This window comes from Trichosurus vulpecula, chromosome 2, assembly GCF_011100635.1.
Source record: "Trichosurus vulpecula isolate mTriVul1 chromosome 2, mTriVul1.pri, whole genome shotgun sequence".
Classification (NCBI taxonomy): Eukaryota; Metazoa; Chordata; class Mammalia; order Diprotodontia; family Phalangeridae; genus Trichosurus; species Trichosurus vulpecula.
The window spans coordinates 78,049,494-78,061,843 of record NC_050574.1 but is presented as its reverse complement, the minus strand read 5'-3'; positions in this window follow the sequence as shown (position 1 = coordinate 78,061,843).

Here is a 12,350-nt window from a genome sequence, read left to right as displayed (position 1 = left end):
TGGAACGCCTGGTCTGGAAATGTGGCTGTAAGCGTGTCATTGTATCGGGAGCCAGGATTTAGAGCTGGAAAGATCCTTAAGCACCTCTCACGTTTTACTAGGAGGAAACTTGAGGCCCTGAGAGTGTGTGACTGAAGCTGACGCAAGTCATTAGATGTTCTCCCGGCCTCCAATGCAATGGTTTTCCAGAAACCCACGCGAGTCACCCCTTCATAAAACTGTGAACCCCAGGGGACAAATTCTCCGGACTTTCTCCGTGCCTCTGAACTAGAAGCATTTATTAAACATTTACAGTGTGCCAAAGGTCCCTGGGCTTAGGCGAATTGGAAATTAAAAAAAAATACAGCCCGTGTCCCCAAAGAGCTTACACTCTAAACCAAGTATCAGCCAGAGAGTCTGACCCCTCCCCACCCCCAGCCCCTGCTGATACAAAGTGGAAATTCCAGCCGAAGGACCATGAAAGATCTGCCCTGGGGCTCGGGGCAAGTGGGTAGGAGAGGCCTTTGCTGCCGTCCAGGTTGGCAAACTTTAGCAATAGACCACCACTTCTGCTTCCCCAGATTCAAGTGTATTCCTTGGTGGAGGAAGGGACTGGATCCCTTGGGCTGCAAAGGGCAGAAATAGGACCAGGGAATGGAAGTCCTGATGTGGAGCAAATAAAATAGGAGGTCTTAACTTGGCATTCAAGGCCCCCTGCAGTCTGGCTCCAGCTTCCCTTTCCTGCTTTATATCCTACTACTCGCCTCCATGTGTTGTACTTTCTAGACAGATTAGATTCTCATCTCTCTGACTTTGCTCACTCCCTACCTTGCACTTCCCTCATCGCCCCAAGTCCTTCCCTTTCCCCAAGCCACAGTTTCCAATTGTCCACTCCATCCTGAAGCGTTCCCTCTCTCACCTAGTGAAGGTGGCCTCTCCCTCACCTTTCCCTAAAGTGTTCCCAGGCCTTACTCAGGTTCATGCCATCCCCTTCCTCTGTTAAGATGCTGTTTCCTCAAGGTGACAGGGACCCTGCCATTTACATTTTGGGATCCCAGTTCTGAGCTCGAGGCCCTGCATGCAGAAGGTGTTCAATAAGTGTGTGTCCCAGATAAACAGATTTTGTATGAGGAAAAACTTCCTAACAAAAGCGGAAAGGAGATACAGAAGTGATATCAGCAGAAAGAAGGGTAGATTGGGAGTCAGAAGACCTGGGCTCTGCTGAAGAGTGGAACCTCTTTGCCTCAGCTTATCCATGACCTTAGGCAAGTCACTTAACCCCTCTGGGTCTCAGTCTCCTCAGGTGTAAAAAAAAAATCTCTGATGTGCGTTATGGTTATAAATCCTGTAATCCTATTGAGGGTAGTGAGTTTATCCATCATTAAAGGTTTTTAAATAAAAAGCTGGTCAAGAACTAAGCCACCTAACTATCCTCAACTGAGGATACAGAGAAAGAAAAAAAAAAAGCCGACCCCTGCCCTGAAGGAGCTCACTAGACTAACAGGGGAGACAATATGCAAACAGCTATGTACAAACAAGATAGATACCATGGATAAACCGGAGAGAACCTGAAAGGGAATGCACTAGATGAAGACGACTGCAAAGGTTTCTTGCAGGGTGGAACTTTGAAAGAAATTGGGAGGCAGAGCCCTGGAGAGAGACAGAGACAGAATGTTTTAGGAATGGGGGACAGCCAGTGGAAACATTCCAAGTCCTGAGATGAGTGAGGAACAGGCTGGAGGCCAGTGTCACTGTATCCAAGAGGACAGAAAGAAGACGGGGAAAAGTGGAAAAGGTCCAGGTTACGAAGGACAAAAGCCAAACAGAGAATTTGGTGTTTGGCCCCTTAAAAGAGACACATTTAGGAATTCTGCCAAACCATAAAGACATTGTCCCTTCTGGTAACTCCCCAGGCTAGATGACATTGCACATTAAGTAGATGCACAAGGCATAATGTGCCCTATTACTGGACAGAGTACATGACACTCAGATTGTTTGTGTTTCTGAAATGTGGATTTGGTGTAGTGATACTGTAGCTAGTCCTGGACTTGAAGGCAAAGGCCTGTTTGAATCCTGTGCTATTAACTACCTCTTCCCACCTTGGGTAAAGCCACCTTGCCTCCGTTTACCCATCTGGAAAATGAAGTAGTTGGACTAGATAATCTCTAAGGTCCCGCCTCTGAATCATATAATCAATATATACTAATTCTCCTTAATTATTGTCTGGCTCATGCAGAGATTTATTTTGCCTGATGATACATCTTTGTAACAGGGTTGTTTTTTTTTATTTATTTGTTTTGTTTTTATTGATTTCTCAATGGAGGGAGAGCCAGTTGGAGATGGGATGGAGAGAATTTGGACCTGAAAATAAAACAAAATTTAATTTTTAAAAAATTATTGACTGGCCTCTCCATAAGGACTCAGAACTTTGTAAGCCTTAAATTGACATAGTAGAGTTATTTTAATAGTAGCAGGATTACTAATATTCTGTTCAAATTTTAGTATTAGTATTGCTGCAAATATAATAACATTATTTAAAACTCCTGTGTGTTTACCTGTTTTACAACTCTATATATACCATTTTACAGTTTGTAAGGCACTTGTTTTGCTGTAATTACTTTTGTTGGGGTTAGGGGTGGAGCCCAAAACTGTGATTTCATTGGCATGGCTTAGCGGTTCTCAAATATTTTGGTCTCAAGACTCCTTTACACCCTTAAAATTTTTTTGAAGGTTTTCCCCCAAAGGAGTTTTTATTTATGTGGGTTATATCTATACATATTTTCCATATTAGAAATTAAAATGTCATGATATTATTATAAAAATAGTTTTGCCCTCAGGCACTCCCCAGACTACACTTTGAGAACTACTGGGATCTCAAAACCTATTATATATCAGAAGCAAAGCTTGAACCCAGGCCTTCCTAGCTCCAAGGCCAGTCTTCTCTGGACTACACCAGGCTGTGATAAAACAGCAGCAATATTAACAAAGTTGATAAATACCTCTTTGTATTCAGAGGCAGGGAAAAGTGACTTTCCAGTTGACCTCGTTTGATTCTTTTTATCATACAAGTACTACTCCAGGCAACATTTTCCCCCCTTTTTGCTTTCACAGTGAGGCCTGAAGGAGGAGCAGCACCAGAGGATTTAAGAATACAGGATTTGAATTCAGACTTGGGTTGCAATGCCCTTTAGAACCTGTGTGACCATGACTAAGTCAGGTCCTCCCTCCTATTTAAAATGAAAAGGTGGGTCTAGATCACCTCTCAAGTCCCATTCAGCTTGAAGGCTATGATCCTTTGACTCTCACAGTTAAAATGAGTTCTTAACCACTATAATTATCTCATCCCACTGACATTGATTTCTCTTCTTGTAAAAGGCTTTTTTTTTTTTGGTTCCGTTTTATTTTCCCGGTTTTTGTGCAGTGTATAATTTTATAAGCCATTGCAAATTCTTTTTTGGAAATAATAAGGTTTTAAATAAATAGATAAAGAGAGGGGTGAAAGAGGCCGAATGGATAAGAGTGCTGGACTTGGAATCAGGAAGACCTGATTTATACTTAATAGTTACGTGACCGTGGGCTAGTCATGGCCCTAAAACTTATGAACCAGATTTTAAATTTTAGACCAATTGCAATCTGCATGAAAAAAATAGTCTTCTCAATTCTTAAGCAAAGAGAGAAAATAACCTCTTTTCCCTGATTTCTGCACCTCCTCCCTGCCACCGTCCTGTTAAAAAAATTTTTTTAACATTTTTTTTTAAATATGAAATTCCAAATTCTGTCCTTCTTCCTCCCCTCCCCAATCTGTATTGATAATTAATGTGGTAATTAATGTGATAATTACTGTTTTCTCTTTTAGAAATGCTAATCAAATGCCTTTGATTAAGCCTTACTAGGTACAAAGCCCCAGGCCCCCACCCTTTTGCTAACTAAATGCTAAAGCCCAGGCCCTCACCCTTTTGCTGATTAGGTATGAATCCTTCAGGCCCTGACAGGGGTATATAAGATCCAAGGTTGGCCTTTGACTTTTGGAGCTCTCAGTCACTGGAAGAGTGGCATGGAACTCTGGGCAGCTGCTTTAAGAGCCCCCTGGCTCATAAACCCACGTGTTGATGCTTTCCTGGTAACTGCGAATTGTGATTTGGTCTGTTTATATTGTGTATGTTTGTAATTTGTATTTGCTCTGAAGTTCAGGGTGCTGACTTATCCCTCTTGAACTAAATGAATGATATTTGTATGTGTGATTAAAGTGAGATTGTTAACCCCTTAACTTTCCTTTCCTTAGTAAAGCAGAACCTGTGCTGGCAGCTCTTGCTGCTGGTCTTGTTGGGTCTTACACCCCCAACAGCTGCTGCTCCAACAAATTGTTGCTACACCCTCCCTGAGAAGGCAAGCAATTTGATATAGATTGTACATGTTTATCTACAATTCTAACCAGTTTGGTTATCTGATTGCCAAATCCACAGCAGATTAGAAGGAACAGATTAGATAAAGTAGAAGGAGGTGCTAAAGATATAAGTGGCTTGTATGAAGAAATAGCAAGGGCTAATGAAAAACTAGAAAAGACTCCTGCAAAATTTTAGAATTATGATAGTGATCATTTGTCAGCATTTAGAAAGGGAAGCCCTGGTCACTCTCTTCGTGCATTCATCACCAACAGGGTCCACTATGAAAGAAAGTCCTGATTATTATTAGCAGCAATGATGCTAAGGATGATAATGATGATAGCTATTGTATTTATAGGCTCCTAGGTTTGCGAAGTATTTTACATAGGTTACCTCCTGCAAGGGTCAGTTGAGGACTGCAGAAGATCAGAGGAGGAAACCTGCTTGCCATGGTGTGCTGGTAAATGCTTAACAACCTGCTATGTGAAAAATAAAACACACACGGATACACTTGTAAGTTTAATCTGCACTATTAACATTTTCTCAATAGCTTTCTTAATGAAACAATAAATCAAACACTAATTTGTAGCAGTTGCTGATTTCCAAGGTGTAAATGCTCAAGCTGAAATTTTTTTATAAATTTTGTGTTTTTTCTCAATTACAAGTAAACAATAATTTTAAACATTTTTTTTTTAAATTTTGAGTTCTATATTCTTTCTCTCCCTCCTTCCCCTTCTCCCCTACAAAAAAATTTAACAGTTGTCTCTCCTGGACTCCTACCTGCTGCCGCCTTCTTGGCAGAGAGGGGATGGACTAGTGGTACAGAACAAGACAAATATTATCAGACACAATGAATGAATTTGTTTTGCTTGACTATATTTTTATTTGTTTCAAGGAAGGACTTTTGGAGGGGAAAGAAGGGAGAGGTATAGTGATACAAAAAAAAAATAGAGGAAAGAATCCCAATGAAAGATTAAAAATATCCAAAAGAGAGCAGAAGGAAGTTCAGAAGGATACACACACCACCTCGACAATGTTAGTGCTCTCATGTTAAGTTCAAGATATACTTAAAAATACAATAGAAATTTGCCATTTTGTAGGAAATGATCTTTTTTGTTATAGAGAAATCCCCATCTCTATGGGTTTTTGTTCAGCTTATAATAAAAATAGAAATTTTAAATTTAAACATTTGATTAAAATTTTTTTTAAGTAATCCCATCTAGAAACCACATATCTTTTTTTTTTTTTTGATGAGGTTTCTAAACTCTTAGCTATAGTATATCTGAATGCCAACAGGGCATTGGACAAAGCATCTGTCAGTGAAGGAGACAGAGATGTAGGAGCTGAGTTATAGTACACAATTAGATGGTTTCAGACCTGGTTGAATAACCAACCCTGAAGTGGTGTGATGAAAGAATCCTTTTACCCCAAAAGGTTGGTAGGATTATAGTTCTGTTGACAGAAGGTACCCCAGAGATCATCTAGTCCAACCCGTCTTTAGTGGAGTTCCTCAGCGATGAGCTATAGGCCTTCTACTGTGCCACACTTTTTTTTCTTTATTAATGACTTGGGCAACACACAGATGGCACGGAGCTGGGAAGGGTAACTAACACTTTGGATGAAAGGGGTAGCGACCCAACAAGACCTCCACCAGCTAGAACCATGGGTTAAAGCTAACCAGACAAAATTATAGAGGTTATGTCGTATACTTAAATTTAAAACAACTACATAAGTGCAGAACAGGAAGAACAGTGTGTGTGTGTGTGTGTGTGTGTGTGTGTGTGTGTGTGCGCGCGCCCGTCGCATTTGAGCCCTCTCATGGGCCCTAGAGGCCAAATCTCTAATCATAGACAGAATTAAGGGAATCACACAGTCCAGGATAAGGGAAGTAATTAGTCCCAATGTCCTTTGTCCTGAAGAGACATCTGGAGAACTGACTTCAGTTCCCAGGGCCACATTTTAGGGAGGATATTGACAAACTGGGAGCTAGTTCCCAGGAGAGGGTCAAAGGTTTTGAGCGTACTGGTGGAGATGTCATATATGGATCTGTTGAAGGGACAAGGGATATTTTCCCTGGAGAAGCAGAGACTTGGGAGGAATATCATGACTGTCCCCATTTCACGGGCTGGCATATGGAAAGGGGCTCTGCTTGGCCCCAGAGAGCAGAATGGGGAGCAGCTGGAGCACTTCACAATCATTATTGTGATCTGTTTAGGGGTTGGATGTACCTATATTTTTTATTAAGGGAAGAGGCAACTGGCAGCTGGGTGCTGGACTTGGAATCGTGAAGTACCAGGGGTGTTGCTGGAGCCCACCCTAAATGAAAGCCATTTGTTTCATTTTCAATGTGATTATTTTGCTTAGTTGATTATCTAGACTTAAGAAAATGTTAATATAATAGATTAGACTTAAAACTGTGTGTGCATACATCCCTCCCCCCACCCCCAAGAACCCAGTTGTTAAACATTTAACAGCATACCTCTGTTTTGATCTACAAACATTGCTTGAGCTTAACAGTAGTGCAGAAGGCTCAGGGAAAGGATGATACTGATAATAATACAATAAACATTTATTAAGTGCCTATTATGTGCCAGGCACTGTGCTAAGCACTGGAGATACAGACAGTCCCTACCCTCAAGGATCTTACAATCTAATTGGAAAAGACAACACAAAAGGGAGCTTAAAAGGGAGGGCAGGAGAGGTAGGGAGAAGGGCGTGATGATGGTGGAGGTGAATCCAAGGAGTGTAGCTGGTAGGAAATGATGGTAATAATAACTGACATTTATTATTATCATTATATTGTATTATTACATATATTATTATTATAGTTTTAAGTTTTGCAAAGCACTTTATTTCCATTATTTCATTTGAGCACAATACTCCTGGGAAGATCTGATTTGGAAGCACCTCCCCTCCCCCACACATACTTTGTGACCCTGGTCAAGTCACTTAACTTCTGCCTTCCTGTAAAATGGAGATAATAAAAAAAAAATACCTCCCAGATTCTTGTGAGGAATAACAAATGGAATGACATAAAGTGCTTTTCATACTTCCAAACATTTTGTAAATGCTAACTACTACTACTGTTATATCAATTTGAAATTAAGTGTCCTGTGAATCCTACCGTGATTCACCCATGAGTTGTTACCACTAAAGTACCTCACCAGTGGGATGATTTCATTCTTCCTTTCCAAAGTCACCCAGTGTTCTGCAGCTCAGGTTAAGCTTAAGCCAACACCACGACTGGCCCACCCATTGCAAATGCTTGCCACACACCGCTCATTCCTCTATTTCTGAGACTGAACGCAGGATTTTCTATTCCAAAGTGATCATTACAACAAATGTGGTATGTGATTAATTATACAATATTAATTCTACACTATGTATTTATGTAATTATGTAATTCACTGAAGGGCAAGGGATCTAGGTAATATGCAAGATGAAACACAACGAGGACACCTAATAAATATGAGGGAGTACTAATATACTATTAATTATGGTTTTTGCAACATCCTCTGCCTCGGTAGCAGCTCCAGCTGGTTTGCATCTGGGCTGGCTAGCTTCCTCAGCTTCCTCCTCCAAAGATGGAAGGTCTCCCACCCAGTCAGCACATTTCTCTGTAGTCTCTCACACCTCTAGGTGGAGTCATGGGCCTGGCAAGAGGCCTCCATTTCAACCCCTCCCGGATATAAACATCCCCAGAGTTCTCCCTCCTCCCGCCTCCCAATGGGCTGCAGTACAAAATTCTACCACTAGGGGTCTCCATAGTCATAGAAGAGTCCCCCATCACACAAAGGCATGATTGAATCATGAATGAAGTCCAACCCCCTCATTTTCCTGATATGGAAAACATGCCCGTAAAAGTGAAATGACTCGTCCAAAGTCACATTAGGAAAGTAATGAGAGGAGCTCTGGTTCCAATGCTTTCCCCACTCTGCCAGGGGTCTCAGAGCTGGAAAGTAGCAACCAGAAAGCAGGATTAGAACCCAGGGCATCTGGATCCTAGTCTAGGATTCTTTCCACAGTTGTGAAGTTTCTTCCTTTTTCTCCTCATTCCTACACACTGCTCTAGGAGCGGATTCTTCGCTCTATCACAGAGCATTCCTTTTCTTGTTAATGACCCCTCCGTGCCATTCTGCTATGCCCATTTGACTACGCTGGTGTCTGTTTCTCAGAAGGTATTCTCTATTGCCACACACCTTCTTCTGGAGAAAGCTCTTGGTGACTAAACAGTGCAATAAGGAAGATCTCTTACTCTGTTCCTTTCTCTCTCCCTCCGTTGGTCTGCAGATTGCCCTGCATGACAGATGTATGATGTTGTTTTTATCTTGGTCATACTTAATCTCATAGGCATGGTGCCTGAGAAACAGGGCCCATTCTAATCTTCATCTGAGCAGGCAATTCAAACCATAAATCATGGTCAGCCATTACTCTGATCCATTTACACTGATAAACTTTGTTTAAAAAAAATCAAAGAGAGGCCACATGGACCAACTTTTTGTCCAATGCAGGAGTGATTCCTCTATGATATCCCTAAGAAAGGATATCTAGGTTCTGATTGAGACCTTCTGGTAACATGGAGCTCACTAATTTTTTTTTTGGCAGCTTATTCATACCTGGGCAGAATTATAGAGCATTCAAGTAAGAAGGGACCCTCATAGCCCTTCTAGTCCAATCCATGTTATAGTGAAAGCTCTTTTACACGTTCTCCAAAAGTGGGTCTCCAGACCCATTGCCTACCTAGCCAACCTGTTCCCATTTTGGAGAGCTTTAAGTCAGGAAGTTTTTCCTTACACCAAGCAGAAATTTGAAACCTCCACCCTATTCTGTCAAGCAAATCTTGCACAGGATTGCCTTTCAAATACTTAAAGACAGAAAGTATGTCCCCCTTCCCCTCCCCCAAAAAGGCTTCTTTGGGCTTAACATTCCCATTTCCTTCAACTGAAGGATATAAAAAGAGTTGTTGATAGAGTAAATGATCTCCACCAAAATGTAATCAAAATCAATGTAATCAAAAGCCACCGAGCTGCTAACATCTAGGAAGTATGAAGCCCCTGATTCAAATAGAAGGACAGTTCCCCACTGGCTAGATGAAGGTGGACAAAACCCAGGGTCCACCAGGTCAGCAAGTGTAGAGGGCCAGCCCTGAGAAAGTCCATTCTGGGATAAGATACAGGCCAGAGACCTGTTCTTGCCCTTGGGCTGATAACTCAGCTCTCCATCCCTCCCTCGGCATACACGTGCTGCCCAGGATGAAGGCTCTTCATGCCCCCTCAGTACATATATGCCCTCTCCAAAACCTCCATGGCACACATGCTAAATACCACCGGTGGGCTATTAACATAATATTGTTTAAGGCAAAAGGAGAATAAAAGCAAGGAAGTCATGCATTATGCAAATGCTTTGCATGTGGATTTGTTGATTCTTTTTGCCTAAAAGGTATATATGCCCTTTCCCTCTGCATAATAAACAGAGCTGTTCTTTACTCTTCTGCCTGGCCCATGTTTTGTGTTTTCCTTTTCACACTCCGTGGTATTCGGCCATCTCCAGCCTTTTTGGCATCACAACCACTGGCAGCAAACAAGTATCCATTTGGGGCCTGCATTACGAAAGCGCTGAAGAGAGAAAAGCAAACAAACAAAAAATTCACAGTCCACACAGTTTGAATTAGTTGAGATTTGGAATGGTTGGTAATTGTGACGCCTGGACCTATAACCCACAGAGCAACAAGGGAGAGGAGAGTCTCTTCTTGCAACACCTCCCCGTTCCATCAGCAAAGCTATTGGCCCGGGAGACGGCTGGTTGAGGAGTCAGAAAGTCAGTTCTACAGAGTTTGTCATTTCAAGAGTTTAAGGCAAAGATGCGGGAGCAGAGACCCATGCTACAGGCAGACACAAATACAGAGAGGCAGTCACTCAAGGCCAGAAACAGGTTCAAGGAGCAAGACCTCTGGCAACAAAAGATACCAGGCTGTGGATTCAGATGGCCCTGGCAACAGAGAGCTGAGCTGCAGAGACTGGCAGATCCTCAGGGCCTACCTAAGCAACCTGTTCAGCAGACACTGGACTCGAGTGGGGAAGCTTTCTGAGGACTCCACAGGAGTGGTGGTACCAAAGGATCAAAGTCTCGACTGCAAGCATTTCCTACCCATGTGCCCCTCCTCAAGTGTACTCAATAAGTTTGCACCCATTGTTCTCACAGATGCCATGAGTATTTGTGGGAGAGTACACCCCAGTTTTTATGATGATAATGTTTTATAGCTACCAAGCCATATCAGTAAATGCTGTTGCTTCAGGCTAATTGTTTCTGGCATCATGACTGTTAAAGGTAAGCATACCAATGGGCACTTGGGGGTTAGGGCTTTACTAGTTGGGAGAGCCCCACGTGGTCAGTCAGAAGATCTTGGTTCAAGAGGCATTTCCACCCTTTACTTAGTAGCCACAATGGGTTTAATGTAAAGAAAAATTCCCTAGTATTTGCAGCAACCCAAAAGAACTGATTCTCCCAGGAGGTAGTGGGTTCCCCTGCCGAGGAGTTCTTCAAATAGAGGCTGGATGCTTCTATTATAGAGGACAGCATTTGGACTTTCCAGCTCATTCCACTTTCCATCCATGGCTCTGCTGGGTTTTCGACTCTACAGAGTAAGGCACCTCTCCCCTCCCATACCACCACCCCTTAAGCCCAAGCTCTTTTGGAATACTACCCAGCTAAATGGTGCCTACAGTTATTAAGTCCATTTTTAAAACTCAAACATGCTTCTCCCTTTCTTTGTCACAAGCCTCCTCTTTTGTACTTTGGGCTGATTACCAATACTTCAGAAACCTTTAGGGTCTTCCTTTTCAACCAAACACTAAGGATTCTCTGGGTCTGAGGCCCACTGGTTTTCTTAACCCCCAGATTATTTTTGGTTGAAAATGAGCAGTAGGGAGAAAAGCAAAGGAACAAAAATCGTTCGGTACATATCATTTCAAGACATCTCCTTCTACATCAATACTTTCCTTCAAATTGCTGACTTTATTACACGAGTGACCAGCACCAAATGACACCAGGTGTTGAGCTACAGGCCTATGGTCCACTTTGTTCTCCTTTTACTCCTCAACTCTGTGCAATCTGGCTTTTACCTGGAACTGCCCTTCCCAAAGATCTCTTAGCTGCTCAATCCAGTGTCTTTTTATTAGTCCTCATCCTTCTTGACATCTGTATAGGGTTTGATAACCATTGACCACTGGCACTTGCTGAGTGTTCTGCTACCATTCATTATTCATCATCTAGCAGACTCCTTCTTAGTCTTCTGTGTTGGATCATCATCCATGTCCCACCACCTAAGCTTGGGTGTACCCCAATTCTGTCCTAGATGCTCTTTTTCTCATTCTGATGAGATACTTGAGTGCCTATCCTTAGACCGCAGTTCCAAAATCACATCCAGTTCCAAAATCACATCTCTCCCTACCCTCAAAACACTGTCCCTAGCAGTTTCTTTCTAGCAAAACAGGACAGCATGCCCTAGCAAAACATTTATCTCTCTTCCTGATACAGTGGTCAGCTGTAACTATAGAATTTATTAGTTTGAACCAGCTGTGTACTGGCTGAACTGGCTGTGTACTGGGTCGTAGAGATATTTACTACTCACTGACCTCTCATATGCATGCTAGGCCTAGACATATTTATACTTGCTTACGTTTATCTTGTCTAACAAGACATGGATGGAAGCATCCTGGGTATTTCCCAGTCAGCCCTGACCATTAGTTGACTTAGTCACATTTCAGGCCTAAAACCAAACCTCCATATAGCCCCTCCTTGGGCTATTTCACAATGAACTCTGGGTAAGATACCTGTACAGTAGATACAAAAAGTGCATGTTCCTTTAAGAACTGACCACTCCTTAACCATTCCCTAATCTCACCCTTAATTGCCTAATTAACATATTTGGCACATGTTTTACTAAAGTTTAAACTATATAAACTTTACTTGCACCCCTGTAAGGGTTGC